At 36.8% G+C, this 17,445-nt stretch overlaps 1 protein-coding gene and 1 long non-coding RNA gene across 7 annotated transcripts in view; one reads left to right on the top strand and one right to left on the bottom strand.

The window, feature by feature from the left end:
* The window catches only part of LOC131439274 (sodium channel protein 60E), a 615,309-nt gene that overhangs the window by 488,048 nt on the left and 109,816 nt on the right, over positions 1-17,445 (top strand). The window lies entirely within an intron of this gene.
* Positions 16,672-17,365, bottom strand: LOC131439275 (uncharacterized). Its single transcript, XR_009231093.1, has 3 exons — positions 17,250-17,365; positions 17,026-17,099; positions 16,672-16,962 (listed from the first exon to the last, which is right to left on the bottom strand). It is a non-coding gene; the product is annotated as an uncharacterized LOC131439275 (long non-coding RNA).

Raw genomic sequence — 17,445 nt, 5'->3', positions numbered from 1 at the left:
ACTTGTAATAACCATTTGTAGCTGCCATTTTTTGTTAGTATTTTTATTTAGCTGTTGCAAGGGTAAGTCGCTGTGTCTGCCAAAACCGGAATGATAAATGGTGCTCTTGGTTGTGCAGGTGTGTAAAATTGAGTTATTTTTGACGCTCATATATGTCGGTCTCAGAAGACGTAAATTTACACGATTTTTTCTAGGTGTGTACAAAATTAAAAAATGTTACATTTTTATAGATGCACATAAAAGGAGCGTCGCGATTTACTTACATTCACAATACGGAGCAGCTTTTAAAGATAAGTCATATAATTAACTTCACAGTTGTTTTAGCTGAAACTAACATCGATACAGACGCAAAATTTATGTTTACATGTTAGTAGATGTTATATTGTGTCATCACCGAAGGAATTACGACATAGGGGAAAGTCTTCTAAAGCGACCCTGCTAGCCAAAATGCCCCCTTTCCTTTCTTAAGCATTGAAGACTTTTCTGAACCAAAGTTTTATCACTAACACTATCTTTTCGTAGGATCTTTCTGCTATGCAAGTTTGGTGGTTGTCGTTTGCAGGAAAGTATGAAAGAACTAAAAATTTCATTTGGCAGCTTTTCGATGTAAGGTTTTGCTTCGACTAAATAGATGTTTATCCGCCATTTCTTTAACATACTGATTATCTCAAAACAGTACCTTTATGAACATCTCAAGAAGCATAATGCATTATTGTTGTGAGATAAAATGTCTTTTGTTGTGTGTCATGCCACTGATTTGTTGTGGGACATATTTTACGGCTGCTGGGGCATTATGTCTGAGGCGAGCGAAAAAAACTAAGAATATGGCCGCTTTGGAAAATGTGTTTATATCAATCAATTCTCATCTTTTCTATTGGAGTCATTGAACATTTTGTTCCTCATCCGTATTGCAATGAAATACTTACATTCTCGAGGAAAATATATCAATACACTTAGAAATATCTCAATGTTTTCTTAAGGGGGGCATATTATAACACTTTACCCTACTTGAATTTACGTTAAGCGTAAATTTCATTTTTTTTTTCTAAGAGTGTAGGTTCTAAATACAAGGAATAATATTCTTCTTATAATATTTCCACTGATTTAAGTGAATATGAATATAAAAATAAAAGATATAGTTTAAATGTTTATTATTTTGGATAGCGCATGCGTTATTAAACATAACTATTTCTTTTATTTTCTGTATTTTTGTTGTGTGATATTGATCTAATTGTTGACAGATAATTTACACGGAATGAATCACGAACCATCAAATCGCCAACGTTCAGTAATGAGGCACATGATCACTTCTGAATTTCCGAATATGCAATCCATATACTTTTGAATTTTCAATTGAACAATCAGAAAACTACACTCCAAAAAATTTTGAATTTTACAGGTGACATAATATCTCATACGATGTAATTCATAAAGACCTAATTTGTCAAATGACGGAAAGTTTTATTTTTAATGACTTCATGTTAGATGAGCTTGAATTTTACTGGTTTTGACTGTAACTTGCGTTCGGCTAGCAGGTTCGACTGTATGAATTTAAATGCACCTTTTACCAGCCAAGCAGATGCATACTTCTGTGGCTCAGTCGATTAACAGACGTACATGAGATCGAATGATTCTCGGTTCAAGTTGCAGCGGTTGCTATCAGCATTCTTTTTTTTTTAATTCAATGAATTTCATGTCATGGAGTCTTAGCATGCCCGTGCGCAGGGGGGGGGGGTTTGGGGGTTTTATCCCCCCCCATGAAGAATTTTTTTAAAATTAAGTTTCATGAACAATGGAGTACTTATTAAATTAAAGTGCAAATAAACCCCCTCCCCCCCCACGCTTTAATGATTTCTGCGCACGAGCCTGTCAGAATTCGTTTTACATTGTCAATATAGTGGATGAGGCGCCTTTTCGCCTTTTGGACACCCCCCTCTCCCCTTGAAACCCCACCCATGGATGATTCCTGCGCACGGGCCTGAGTCTTAGACACAATATTAGGTGTTCTTCGATGTAAATTTGCGTGAACTGCGACGCTCCATTTATGTGCATCTAATAAGATGTGAAATCTCAGGGTTTTTTTTAAGTGTGTGTGTTATTCGTGGTTATCTCAACAATGCAATATATCAATATGAGTTATTGTGTGATTTCGGTATATACATAATCCAATATTTAATTTCATCAGCACAATAGAAAAAATTCATGCAAAATGATTCACTTTGTTATGACGTTTATTCTAATGGCACCCACACGAAGACAAAGCGTTGAATGTATTAGTAACGACGCTTGCTTTGAATAAAATTCGATTTTATAAAACCGATTAACATGTAAAAATATCAAATCAATAATTTGCTTGATTTTTTATGGTAGCCCTAAAAAGAACTGAGATAATTCACCTTTTATCATAATTGTGAATCATAGCATTCAAACCGGTTCTACAAACCATCTTGTAAAATGACAGCTAGTGCTGCCTTCCTACTGTTGTGACCACCCCAGACAGAATAAAGTAGAAGTGCGTAAAAAGATTCGCACTGCCCGTCGTGCTGCGGAAAAAACCCCAGAAAAAATGACGAAAAATATTCAACCTTTAGCTTTTATATCCACGCGGTTTGCTTGTTGCCCTGGTAACGTGTTCTGTCGACTATTGAAAATATGAATCTATTCAAACTATAGGAAAACATATTCACTTTTTCTGTGCAGTTTTCGAATGGATTGGTTGAAATATATAAGTCCATCAACAAATGAGGAAGTTATATGCGTTCAAAATTATAAAAGAGTTTACGCTGCTATTTTTGAAATTTTTAATTAACATCCGGCCCCGTATAGTGAAGAGTAAGACATTTTTAATGCCAAAAACTATATTTTACTAACTAAGCAAACTGAACTAAGTGAACGGAATTGAATATAAAATAAAGAGTAACACTCTCAGCCTTTTAACATGCCGTTTTTTCATATATTTTCAATTTTCATATGTTTGTGTACTTTACTTTACTTTACTCCGTAATAATCAAAAGAGAAAGTGAACCAAGGGTGGCATTCATTTGCAGTTAGGCCCTTCCGTTGTGGGACTGTCGAATTGTTTCGTTTCAAAACACGATCACTTTTTAATATTGAATGAATTCATAATTCTTCTAAAATTACCTGCTAAGCAATTAAAAATTTTCAAAAACACGAGGCAAGGTTGTCAAGTTTTCTCATAAGGAGTGTATCGAAAATAAGCTATCCACAAATTTTGGATTCAAATTATGATAAAAAGCGATATTTTATTCAAACTAAAAATTAAGCCTTAATTGTACGAGGTTAAACTTGAGCATAATGAAAACCGGATGAAATTTAAGTTATTCCTTCACGAATTTTCGAACTTTTGATCGAACGCTCTTCATCAAGTTTCGGACAAGTGTTGCATCGCATTTTTGGACGCTATAGCCCAATTTTTTTTTTAACTTCTGCGTGTTCCCAGCTGTCTCACTAGTCTTCTTGAATACCCTCTTCACGATTGCCCAGTAACGTTCGATGGGTCGATGATGGGAGCAATTTGGTGGATTGATATTTTTCTCAACGAAATTTATACCCTTTTCCGCAAGCCAATTGAAAGTGGTTTTGGCATAGTGGACCGATGCTAAATCCACCAAAACAGTGGAGGTGTACTATGCTTTTTATATAAAAGCAGAAATCTCTTCTAGAGACACTCAGATCGATAGATTTCTGCATTTATAGTTCCGGTAGTGTAAAAAATGGTTGACTTCAAACCACAGGAACATATTGCTTGCCATACCAGTACCTTTCGACCGAATTTCTCCACTTGAGTCGACCTGTCCGCATCGCTCACATCCTCCCCAACGACGACAGTAAAGTACCTGGACTTGGAAGGGTTTTCGAGTTCTTCTTTACATAAGTCTCATCGTCCATCAAAACGCATGCATCCGGACACTGCAAAAGACGCGAATACAATTTCCGGGCCCTTGTTGCCGCTCGCTTCTTCTGTTCTACACTTTGTTTCAAGATTTTCTGCTGCTTGTAGGTCGTTAGGTGATTTCGCCTCTTCACACGCTGGATCATTCCGACACTCGTTCCTGCTTTTTTGGCCAAATCACGTATTGACGTATTGTATTACGTATTGATTAGAGATACCACTTTCTGGTCCAGTTTCAGGTTGGAAGAACCGGGTTTTCTGCCTCTTCCTGGAAGCTCATCCAAAGAATAGTGTTCCCCAAACTTATTATTGATGGTTTTAACACTGGCATGATGAATTCCAAACCGCTTCGTCAATATTTGCATAGTAATGCCCTTCTCACTTAGCCATGTGTCCAGAACCTTAATTTTCACTTCCTTTTCAATACGCAACATTTTGAAAACGCAGAATTTCAACCGTTCAAACAAGTTAACAAACGAAAGCTGACAGCCAAACGCACAGCATGCTGTGCGTGAGCATAACATGCTAATACAAATACATGCGTACAACACAAATGTATGTGGATAGCTTATTTTCGATACACTCCTTAAGTATTGTATGAGAGCAAATGAACAGTAAATAATTTACTATTGATGGGTTAAACTCCACTGGAATTCATATAATATGAAGAAATTTGAATCATCGCTCGACGAAGACCGGTTCAACGGGAAATATGAAGAAAAATAGACATATTTTCTGTCTATGCCTTCGATTGATCAGTCTAACTGTAACACGAAATTTTGAGTTCCGTTTACGACTGTCTTTTTTAAACTCCTGCAGTCATTCAATCATCGGTACGGAAATATACCTTGACTTGCGAGCTCCCTTTTTAGTGGCCTTTTACGTCATAGAACGGGAAACCAGTGGATCAATTCTTGGTTGAAATAATACCGCCGGATGCCATACGGCTTACCTGTTTGGTGGACTTTTACCATCGGGACAGGTGGACCGTAGTGATATTCTTAGCCAGATAGCCACTACACGGCTATCTAGGCTGCTCAGAAAGAAAAGTTGATGTTGAAGATTAATTTCATTGGTGGCCGAACAGCCGGACAAATAAATTGCTAATCATATTGCTGATAGCATGGATAAAGAATTATGTTGATGTGCTAAGAAATACTTGAGGTATTCACGATTAAGTTCTACCCATTGTTCCACAGGACGAACTCTGAAAAGCTGCCTTAGTTTACATCAAAATGAGAATTCAGATTTAGCAGACGATTTCGCACAGAAATATTGCCCAATATTCCAAATATAGTTACATACAAGCTATCCGAATCGGTTGAAGTTGGTTGCTGGAATTTAATGGACTATTCTGAAGCCAAAAATTCCAAGCACCAAAATCTTCGACCACCGCTCACGAAGATATCAAACTAACGAAATCACACATTCCGGAGTTCCCCTCCAGTAAGTCGGCTTTCCATGGGGCCAAATCAGTGCTAGCGAAATGTATTCTTTCGCTTCTGGTATCCTCTGGCACAAATTTACTCCTAATTTATATTGTGAAGCCGCACGCTATTCCAGCCATCGAACAGATTTGTGGTAATTTCGAGATGGTGTTGATAGTGCCAGGACGGACGGCCCACCAAATATATTTTGTTTTGGAGGGCGAAACTGAAGGCGACCACCATCGAAAACGAACGGGCGGGGGAAGATGTTTATGGCAATGTTTTCGCTGTGAATCCACGGAACTCGATAAAAAGGCTACACAAGGAATGTTTTCAAACCGAACGGGCGGAAGGGGGGCCGGATGTTTACTGAAGCACTTTCCAGCTGTACTTAATTCAGTGTTAACCACTGTTTCATGTGAGTTTTCTTTTCTTTCTTTTCAGGTAAGTGGATGAGTTGGTCAGCTACTACTAACAGGTATTCCGAAATATAACAGTAATAAAACAACTGTAAAATGCTAAATGATATATCGTTGCTTCCAAAAGCTACATGCAAAAGTCGCCGGAATCAGAGAGTTCAAATCCACTTTCGTGTGTGCTTGGTTAAAATCGATTTTTACACCACGGCATTGGCCATACGCCTCGAACCAAAACGGACGAACACTGTAGCAGCCGCGGTTCTGAATCCAAATTTCGTCATCACAAAGGATGAAAAAAAACGAACCTAGCTAAGAACCACGAGGCATTGCGTGTCTCACGCGCAATTAAGCCAAACCACGCTTCATAAAAACCCGAGCTTTGTTTCTACGCTCATTATTCCGAAATCGTCGTCTCGGTGCCATTTTGTTTCAAAAGATTTTTCTCGCGAAAAAAATCATATCTTTTGTCGAGTTTTTCATCGATTTTTTATATAGAGAAACTCACAGTGTTCCAAGAATTTCAAACCAAAGGTAGCCAAAGTCAGATTACCCGAGACAGTACTTTTGCGACCAAATGTACACAGGAAAAATTGTTCACAAAAACCAGCTGATGTAAGCATACGAATCAGCAAACAAGGACAGTTGTGGACACTCCTTGATTGTTCATATATCCATAAAGGTTACCCGGGTCAACTTTTACCATATGGTCATCGTCGGACAGCACGCACATGGCCACCACAAGCAGAAGAAGTGAGTATAATTCCATACTAACGACACCGTGTTGCTCACGTATTCGATTTAATCTGTCCGATAGTAGTAGAACGAATTCCGAATAAAGTATGGAAAAATAAGACATACAAAACTCGTTGCTAAGAATTCAACATTATTAGTTTATTGAACCTACATACGAAAACTCATTAGATTTTGAGTGATGCTGGGGCCAACATGTGCCACAGTACTAGAAAGTTGAACAGTTTTGAGAGTTTACCAACTAAACTTACTCAGAATGTAAATCACTTTTGGGTAAAATCTAACAGTCAAGTAAAGAATGCGGCGAGATGGACCTACTATATGGTCTCAGCCAGTCTTAACGAAAGACAAGTACAAAAAAAAGTAAAGAATGATCTCGAAGAAAAATCAGATGATCACCAAAAATTCATTTTAATCCGAATTTTTTTAAAAGTCTCAGGAAACAACGCGCTGAAATAGTGACACTTTACATCGATAACAGTCGTTCCATTATGTTAATTTAACGTGCATATCGGAAAAAAAATCGCGGCAAAAAGGCGCCATCTGACAATCACCTGATTTAACCCCACCGGACTTCTTTTTGTGGGGTTATCTGGAAAGCGAGGTTTAAGCACAGAAAACAGATATACATACAGGCTCACATATGAAGTGCGTAAAAAATTTGCTCAATCTGCATGGCGAACACTTGCGCAGATGTCACCATGATCGACACGAGATGCCAGCACGATTTGGGTGCCGCTGTCTCATGAGCCACAATTTTGGGTGCAACATTCACTTCACGCTAGATTTTTGTTTTGCTGTTGGTTAAAATGACAAGTTTGTTTTTGTTTTATTCCAGTCGAATTCTCGTGTGATTTTTGCAACATGGAAAAAAGTTGCCTTTAACACTTAGGAAAACCGTGTGATAAGTGTTAAAATTGTTGTAGCTGGAATATTTCTTCAGTAGGCAGGAGGGGTTTGTTATCGTTCCGGAACGTAGTGGAACGTTTTGAAAGATCGCTGCGAATAGTCGAGTAGATGGCAGTAGTGTTTCCAACGTATTGCAAATGCGAAATTTACACAGGATTTTGAAAAATTTAGTTCGAGCCTGTTTATCTGATATATGTGGTTTACGCAAACCAGCCTCAACTATTGACGAGCTCCAAGCAAACATTCGTGCTGAAATCGACCCTATGGCAAATGCAGAAAAATTAATTGATGTTGTTTTCAAAAACTAGTCCAAAAAAATAACAAGGAATCAAACTGAATGAAAATACTTCACTTATAGAAATCGGTTGTTTCTTCTCAAAGTTATTAAATGTTTACATACCGACATAAAAGATGGAGCTACGTTTTTTGAAAAGTTGGTTTATTCGATCTCCTCCTCTAGGCCCAAGTAACATTTTTGTTACTCAAAAAGCGCAGTTTCTACTAGTTGCTAAGTCGGTTTGCAATAAGTTGTCGTTACGTTGTAATACCACAGACTAACAGACAGGACACTCAAATTAGATTCTTCAATCATTTTAACGATCATTTCGAATATTCCTTTATTTGAGACAGTACTCACATGTGTCATGATGGCGCCACGTTACCCTATAAAAAACATCCTGTCTGTCATCTAGACTGTGTTTTTTTTCATTTTCGAACAGAGTTGCCATTCATACAGAATTACCTGTAATGTATTGATTTGTATACGTCCATGCGAATTTCATGCAGGATACAGATTTAATACATATTGCCTAAACTATATACATAATTGTGCCTACTTCTCATCCTCCAACGCAATACAAAATCGAACCCGTTTTGTTACAATATTTACTTGCTTCTGGTCTGCCGCCACTTAATTTCGGGTGAAAACTACTAACACAATAAAAAATAGTCTAGATGAACAACTTTGAGTCGAATAAATGGTTACCTTCCAACATCGCGAAAAAGTTAAATATATTATCAATGTAATCCAATAATTTATTGTGACGATTCATTTTCAAATATTTTGATAAAATCAGGCATCCCTGCGAGCAGCTGATCGGTGTTGACAAACGAGGGGAAACCAACTAGTAAAAAAAGTTTTACATAACACAAGGGGTGTACAAATAGTAAATAGTTCGCGCAGTACAATATAGGTGGAACTAGTGCATCACGAAAAATAATTTTATAAGAATTTACTCATACTGTCATGTCTGTTAGTCTGTGGTGAAACAACTTTTTTCCATAACTTGAAAATAACTTGTTTTCAAGTAAACTAGTTGAATCTTTGTCATCATCGACATTATAAATATTGAATGAATCTAGAATACTTTTCTATCAGCAATTAAAGAGCAGTAAAGTACTTGATACAAGGTAAAAATTTATTGTGCATTTCATTATTATCGCTAGAAAGTAGCTTTTAAAATAGTAATATCCTGGTTTTATAAAAGTTTTATACACTTCTTGCGACTCCATCGCCATATTCAAGCCAACATAAGTTTTTTTTAGGCTGCATTTTCGTTATCATTACATTGGGAAAACCTACCGATAACTATCTCTGAAAATGAATCATAAAAGTCACTCATATATCCTCGTTTTTGTATTTAGAAGTTTACTTGATGTCAATAAATGTTACGGTATAGAACATGAATATGGTGAACATGAGATTTTCCCTAATGCAAATTACATTTAACCACAAACGATTTTCCAGACATGACAGTCACGATCTTTTTTTGGCGCACATCTACGGTCCTCCGTGAAACTGGCACCAATGGTGATACATTGGTTGCATTGCTGAGTTCCCATCATACATTCATAATGCAAATGTCAAACCGTGAGAACCCTTTCGATTTGGTAGTTCATTTGTATATATTGAGATTTTATGGCACACTTTGGTTGAAATGATAACAATGCAATTAATCTCGCGCTCCACCAAGCGGTGAGTGCGGTCATTTCAGAAGGTACCGGGAACGAACCACATTTTTTAAAAATATTTATAACCACGTACATGTCTTTATTATTTATCTTTGATTTAACCTAAGAAGTAATAAATCAAATAGCCCACAAAACATATTTCATAATTGAACCATCAAATTTGCTCTGAGAGTAACTGTCATCCAATGAACACATACGAAACTTGATTTGTGAAAGAATTGAACTGACAATAATGTTTTAAAGAGAATGTTTCAAAGCAATATCATATTCTAGTATAAGTTGTTTCATTTCTAGTTCAGTTGTTAGTTCGGGGGAAAAGGTTTTATTGGAGCGTTAACTTTACGTCTGCTTAACGGTTCAAATTGAACTATCAATTTGAACTTCTCTGCACTGACAAATCGAACGTAAAGAATAGTGAAATCGGTTATGTGCCCAAAGCACAAAAACGACTTTACGCCAAACCCCTAAATAAATATTTTTTTTATTGTCAAATAAGGCACTTATTATAGTTGTCATAAAACTGGTAGTAAGTGCAGAATCAAAACTCTTATTAATCATAATCAGAACCATACGGTATTCGAGTTGTTACTCAGGAATACTCGCATTGAAACGTGTGAAATAATATTACCGTTTGTACACGGAACTTTCCTCAGAAATGTTTGAAAAGGTCTTTACTATGTGAAATTTCTGAGATATGTGGTAGAACCTGATTCAACGAGATTCACGAAAATTCTTGCAGTCATTTTGTTCCATTTTTGCCTTTCTCTATAGAAAGGTATTAGAATTGCTGGAAAAACCGACTTTCGAACGGAGCCTCGGAGACCCATAGTGTTATATACCATTCGACTCAGTTCGACGAGATCGGAAAATGTCTGTGTGTATGTGTGTGTGTGTGTGTGTGTGTGTGTGTGTGTGTGTGTGTATGTGTGTGTGTGCACTTTTAGAAGATATTTGAACGCGCTCAATTTTCTCAGAGATGGCTGAACCGATTTTAACAAACTTGGGCTCGTTTGAAAGCTACTGTCGGGCCATTGATCAAGTTCAAAGATCAAATGGCTGTGACTTTTGGTTCCGGAGATATGATTGTATAAGTGACGTAACCGACAAAAAGCGTTGTATTTGAACGCGCTCAATTTTCTCAGAGATGGCTGAACCGATTTTAACAAACTTGGGCTCGTTTGAAAGCTACTGTCGGGCCATTGATCAAGTTCAAAGATCAAATGGCTGTGACTTTTGGTTCCGGAGATATGATTGTATAAGTGACGTAACCGACAAAAAGCGTTGTATTTGAACGCGCTCAATTTTCTCAGAGATGGCTGATCCGATTTTAACAAACTTGGGCTCGTTTGAAAGCTACTGTCGGGCCGTTGATCAAGTTCGAAGATCAAATGGTTGTGACTTTTGGTTCCAGATATATGATGGTATAAGTGACGTAACCGACAAAACACGTTGATTTTTACCGCTCTTTTATATATAAGGGTGCCAAAATTTTGGGATCAACTCTATTTTCGTAAAGTTCTAGTGCTCAAAAGTTTAAGCACCTCGAAAAAAGCCTTCATGCAAAATTTGACCTAAATCGGACATGCTTAAGGGGTGCTGCCCGGTGGTAAAGGTTTTGCAATTTTCGATCTTGAAAAAGCACCATAGGGGGGAGTACATGAAATTTCCAAAATCGAAAATTTTTTTTGATGCCAAAACTCTTAAAACTGCATAAAACATCGAAATTTAGTGCCATCTCAAAAAAAAATTTTTTTGAAAAAATCAACTTTCTGGGACTTAATTTTCATATTTTTTCTAAGTCCCAAAAAGTCGATTTTTTCAAAAAAAATTTTTTTCGAGATGACACTAAATCTCGACGTTTCATGCAATTCTAAGCCTTTTGGCATCAAAAATGGTGATTTTTCAAGATATATGAAAACATCACTAAGTGGACTAAGAAGGCTTTTTTTAGATTAGCATCACTGTTCTCATACAAATAGGGAACGCAAATGTCAAGCACTAGTTTGGAAAAATGATGCTGACTGTGTGACATAAACACTGAAGCATGCTTTTGTGAACTACTCGAATCAATCTGAATCAATTGGCGTCTAAAATTATTTAATAAATGTATGAAACATATTTTCATGAGACTGTTATGAAAGAAGAGAAAGGCATTATCACACCACTAGGTGGATTAAGATGGGTTTTTTTTCATATGCTTGACAAACCCAGAATCTACACACCTTGAAAAAAAATCGTGTAAATTTACATCTTCTGAGATTGACATATACAAGCCTTCAAGAACACATATTTAATGCATTCTGACATATCTCTAAGGGCAGAAACATGTAAATTTACACGTCTGCTCGAAAGGAGGGTGATGTTTGACACATATTTAAATCCTTCTTACGAAAACCAGTCATTTCACAGATTACGTTCTTATGAATTGTTTCATAGGTAGATTTGCGTCACCAGTAACTTTTATAATTTGTTGTTGTGTACATCCAAATAGGGATGTCGTAATATCGATCGAGTAATATTTAATCGATTAGCTTAATCCATTCATTAAAATAATCGACCAAATAAATAGAGCAAGCATAAATATGAGAAAATGTGGTTGAAATGTTGAATTCAGAACCTGGATTCTATTCTACCTAAATTCTGAGCTTCATTTCAGGTTTAGTTTTGTTTAAAAACTAAATTTCAGAATTTAGATCCGGTTTACAGCTTCAGAAATTTAAACTATGACATAGGAACTGAATGCTAATTCCGGATTCTGGTACTGATTTCTTGACTAGATTTGGGAACTGTATATCCTTAATTTACATTCGGAATTCTGATTTCACTTCATAATTCTAGAATTCTGATTTCACTTCCTAATTCTGGTACATCCATTTTCAGAACTTGAATTCTGGAACCAAAATATTGCGTGACACTTTATGTTTACTTCATTCGCAGATTAATGCTAACTCTTCTCTCACATTAAGAACAATTAAGAACCAATGATGGTGAACATGGCAACACTTTTATTCCACACTGCGGTAACATGAATTTCAAAGTCGTGTGTTTACTTATGCCAATTTCAACCAATCGTGAGCTGGTCCAAAACTGACTCTAAAAGTGTATACAAAGCTGTCTGGTCCTGTCCTAGAGTTCAACCTTAGGCTGCAAACAGAGTGAGCGCGAGAAGCTGAGTCGAGCTTGATGCTGATCATAGCGAAAAATATATTTATAGCAAATCCAAGAATGCCTCTCACTTTTGGTCTGCTAACGTCAGTCAGTCGGCTCGGCTCAGCTTCTCGCGCTTACTCTACCTGCAGCCTAAGGCTAAACGTTATCTACTAACTGAGATCTCGATTAATTGATTGCTATTATTTCTCCTTTCGATTATTACGAAGTCATTATAGGAATTTCTTCGGAATCTCCAATATTAATAAAAAGCTTGTGATTTCGGGTTGAAAGTAATGCAAAAACTTAAGCGTCAAATGAAGAATCAAGTTAGTAATTTGCGAATAAAAAAGTAAACCAATAGAAACTCTCACTTGCAGTTAGGCAGACCCTGTCAGCTTGGAGCGAAATCAATCTTCAGTTCAGCAACGCAATCGCGCGGCATCACATTCAACATATCATGTCAATTGTATGGGTGCGCAGCCCTGCTGTTTTGGTCGGCACGAATTTGACATTTCTCTCCCCTACTCAGAGATGCCAGGTCTGCAGATTTGTCTGTAAATCTGCAGATTTGGGGTATAGTGCTGCAGACATTTTTTGTTGTGCAGACTTTTGCAGACTTTTGAAATTATCGCAGACTTTTACAGACTTTTGAAATTTTCGCTGACTTTCATCTATATTTACAGAAAAATTTGAAAGTTCCGCGACCTTTTTTTTTTTTTTTGCTCGCCAAGTAAGTTTTGCATGTCATACTTATAGAGAAATTGCTGCCAGCAAGCCATACTTGCTGACTGCAGATTTTTTTTTCAGATTTACAGACCCTGTCTGCAGACATTTGAAATTTTTACCTGGCATCTCTGCCCCTACTTTTATGTATGAGATTCGATGCGGACTCCCCTGAGGGCGCCATGCTCGCAAAAAAGGATGTTGCCAATGATTTGTTCGCGAAACATGAGAGTTGGATATCTTGTTAATATAACATATATATTAAAACACGCTATACACACTTAAATTTTATTGCTGAATCCCGGTTAAAAAAATGCCGAGATTTGTACAGCCGAGTGCTCGGTAATCGTCTCGGCAAAATTTATAATTACTGAGAATCTCGGCAATCCCCAATTTATTAATTGTCAATTATTGCCGAAATTGTCAGCAGAAATTTTACCGTTTGTTCGGCAAAAGCGATCAGGATTGAATCATGAATTGCCAAGTCAGCAGTAACCAAACATGGAATGGATTTTTCTTTATGAAAAAAAAATCACAAAATCAAACACACCTAAATTTTTTAGCTGAGTCTCGGCAAAAAAATGCCGAGATTCGCACAGCCGAGTAATCAGCAATCATCTCGGCAAAAATAAAATTACTGAGCGTCTCGGCACCCTCAAATTTGACAAACGTCAAATATTGCCGAAATCGTCAGCATAAGATTTACTGTTTGCTCAGTGAAACGTTCACTGAATATTCGGCAATCCAATAAAACGAAAAAATGAAAAAATAAATTACCGAATCATCAGTAATTAAAAATCTAGTCAATTAATTTTGTTTGTAATTTCTCAACATTATAAACACGCCATTCAGGATCAAAAATTCATTTTATTAACACTTGAAGGAGGCTTACAAATTTGTTGCCAGTTGTGCTTATAGTCTCTAGCTGAAAACATGTAGCATAAAAAATCGGCGTTTCCAGATGCGATCACCTTGAGTCGAGCTAGAAATATGAAAATAAAAATATATATATTGATTTTTGGCTTACAAAAATGTTCAATATTTAATGATGCACGGTATTGTTCAAAAAATAAACTTAATTTGATCTATTGCATTATTCCATGCATTGGGTTATTTTTTCGCATATCCTCCAAAGTTTTGTCTCGAGGACGCTTTGAGCCCCGTGTTGGGTGTTTTTTCCTTATAATCACGAGTGCTCTGATAAAGTCGCTTTTCATAAAGCGAAACATGTCACTATATTTATTCAATATTTTTACTTGTAAGTGCTTCCACGCTTCTTCGAAGATTATCCATTTTTTCACTCGAGAATTTCATCAGAAAATAATCGCACAATGCGAAGCGAAACTGTAACGCGGCAAAAAATGACAGCTGTCGTGCTGAATCTCGGCAACAGCTAGCGCATATTCCGAAATCTCGGCAAACGTCTCTGCTGATGTCGGCATATCAGTTGTTTACTGATAAATTCAGCAAGCAATTATGCCAAATTTCGGCAAAGTGAAGCATTTTACCGAAATATCAGTGAATGCATTTAACGAAGTACAGAAACATGCGTATTGATTACTGAGCAATCAGCAAATTTACGTGTTGCTTATCAGTTTCGGCATTTTATTATGCCGAGCTCAAGAAATGGTTTTAAGTGTGAAGGCTGGAGAAAGAGGGCGTTTTGTTATGTTCATTTGAATCTAGCATACAAAAAAGAATCACGCCTAAAGTCAATTATTTTCCAATGCTTCTAAACGCCTCTACCTGAAAATAAGCAGATAATTATAATTATATTAGCGAAGCAGGTAGTTTTCTTATTTTACATATCTTGTCACGAAATATTTAAAAAAAACAGTTTTCCTTCTTCCAGTTTTTATATTTTCCTGCTCCACGAGCAATGGCGATGGGGTGCCTTGCAAAATCGAAAAGAAACTTTAAATGTCAAGTGTCTCATCGAGTTTCCGTAAAAGTTAACTCACAGCTCGAAATCTCGGCAAACGGATTTGCTGATTCTGGTATATTTGTTGTTTACTGACAAGTTCAGCATAATATTGTGTCAAATTTTGGCAAAAGTATGCGTTTTACTGAGAAATCAACATATTACTTAAACGAATCTCGGAATAGAGCATGTGGATTACTGAAAGCTTCTTCTTTCTTTGTTTGATTGGAAAGGTTACAATGACCATATACATCCAGCGGTTTCGTTTATAGTCATATGGACTTTACTATTTTTGACTACCAATGGTATCTCACGGCGTCGCACCGCCGAGCCACTTCAGCACGAAAAAACTTTCTTTCCTTCTCGCGAATTACTCGAATTTCTAATCAACGTTGCGAGTTCCACCGGAAGTGTGTAGTGTTGCCGATCTACTTCGGCATTTCAAAATGCCGAGCTCGAGAGTCGGGTTTAAGTGTGTAGTTATGGTGACCTCACGTCACAATAACACACTATAGGAATCAATAAATCCAAATAACTTTCCGTCTATCACATTTTTAAATAGGTCGCAGTTTTAGACAAATTTAACCAGGTGATAAAAAAGCTAATATCGAAATGACAAATTTTAACAAAAAGTTCAAATCAATCGCGAACTGCCTTAATTGAGGTTTCATTTCACATGATTCTTTTTTTATCGGTGTAAAAGAAATGAAACTATTAATTTACTGTGTAATCCTGTCGAAAAATCAAAAGCGCCATAATGTATGCAACTGATCAAACTTTGTTACTTCTGTATCAAGAAGTGTCTTATAGGAAAATAAATGATCAATTTTCTAATACTTTGTTTCAAATTGTTGCATATGTACATAAGTAAATCGATTCAGAATAGGGTGCTCATGTGAGACAAGTCTGGAGCATCTTTTATGTTGCACTCTAGTTTTAACGTTAACGTTTAACGACGTCATATGTTCGATCGCAGATTAACCGTCCCAAATAAGAGCAAAAACTGAATCCGTTGTGAATAATTGGTTGGATGTAATATGGTTTACCCTAAAAACGACCTTTCACTGATATACATTTGAATATTCTACATGCTTAGGTCCTTAGCCAGATCCGATTTTTAGTGAATTCATTACGAAATTAAACTTGAATCGATTGAACTGTTGTTGAAATAGCTAAATATGGCATTTCTGCGCCCGCAACGTTCGTTATTTATCACTGTTTGAAATGAAAATTTCATACCAGAGATCGTATTCACCCCGATTCTGTATTTCGTTCAAATCCGATTGTTTCGATCGAATACGAAATTGTGCATTCTCGATCGAGTTACAGAATAGGGGTGATTCACATATTCAATTCACTTCAATTCACGACGAATACACATTTCATCGGAGCCTGTTTGACAAAATAATCATCCTCTTACCCGATTCGATGGGTAACAGCCGTCTCACAGATAAACCAATATTAGGGAAAAGTAAAACAAACTTGCAATTCCATTAACACCTCAGCCACTTTATTGAAGAGCCAAGTTCATTCGAGCGCAAGCACCACAGATCATACAAACTAGAACTCCAATGTCAGTTCAAAACTCAGCTAGTTAATCCTTCGGATGCCGATCAGGTTTAATGAGGCCAGTCGAGACTTGAAACTAGAAATTCCAAGAGAAATGCTGTTTGTTGATCCAGGACTCATGCTTGATGCCTAGGTTCCTGCTAACAACGTGAATGACGAATTATGGATTTTCCATTCTTAAACTTCAATGGGAGGAATCAGTCGTACGTTCTGAAATTGAATAGATATTTGCTTAGAAAGAGTTCAATAGAAACATTAATACCTGGCACTTACCCAGAAATTTACTTAGATCTCGCACGCATCTTCCTACGTTTACGCTTCAACCTTCGCATACGCTTCTTACGCCACTGTAATGTAGATATGCAAAAATAAAAACCACATGTAGTTTCGAAAAATTAGATTATCGAACAAATCGACTAACAAGAATTCACTAACGAATCACTATCATCATACAATTCATTGCATGCTATTATATTAGAATATTAAAAGAAACCAACCTTAGCTCTCATTGTGGATGCGGCAGCAAAACTACGTCTACACCGCTTGACACACTTGGAACGAAAGAGGAAGCACAAAACCTTCAAGCTGGTATGGTTGGCTAGCCTGAGAGTTGTTTGCGTTTCTGTTTTGTGCTGTCAATTTTTGTACGAAACGCAAACCTTCGCTTTCAGCCAGGGTTGCAGGTTCGGGTGA

Source organism: Malaya genurostris, chromosome 3, assembly GCF_030247185.1.
Source record: "Malaya genurostris strain Urasoe2022 chromosome 3, Malgen_1.1, whole genome shotgun sequence".
Taxonomy (NCBI): Eukaryota; Metazoa; Arthropoda; class Insecta; order Diptera; family Culicidae; genus Malaya; species Malaya genurostris.
The sequence above is the reverse complement of the archived record's forward strand: the minus strand, read 5'-3'. Positions and strand labels throughout refer to the sequence as shown.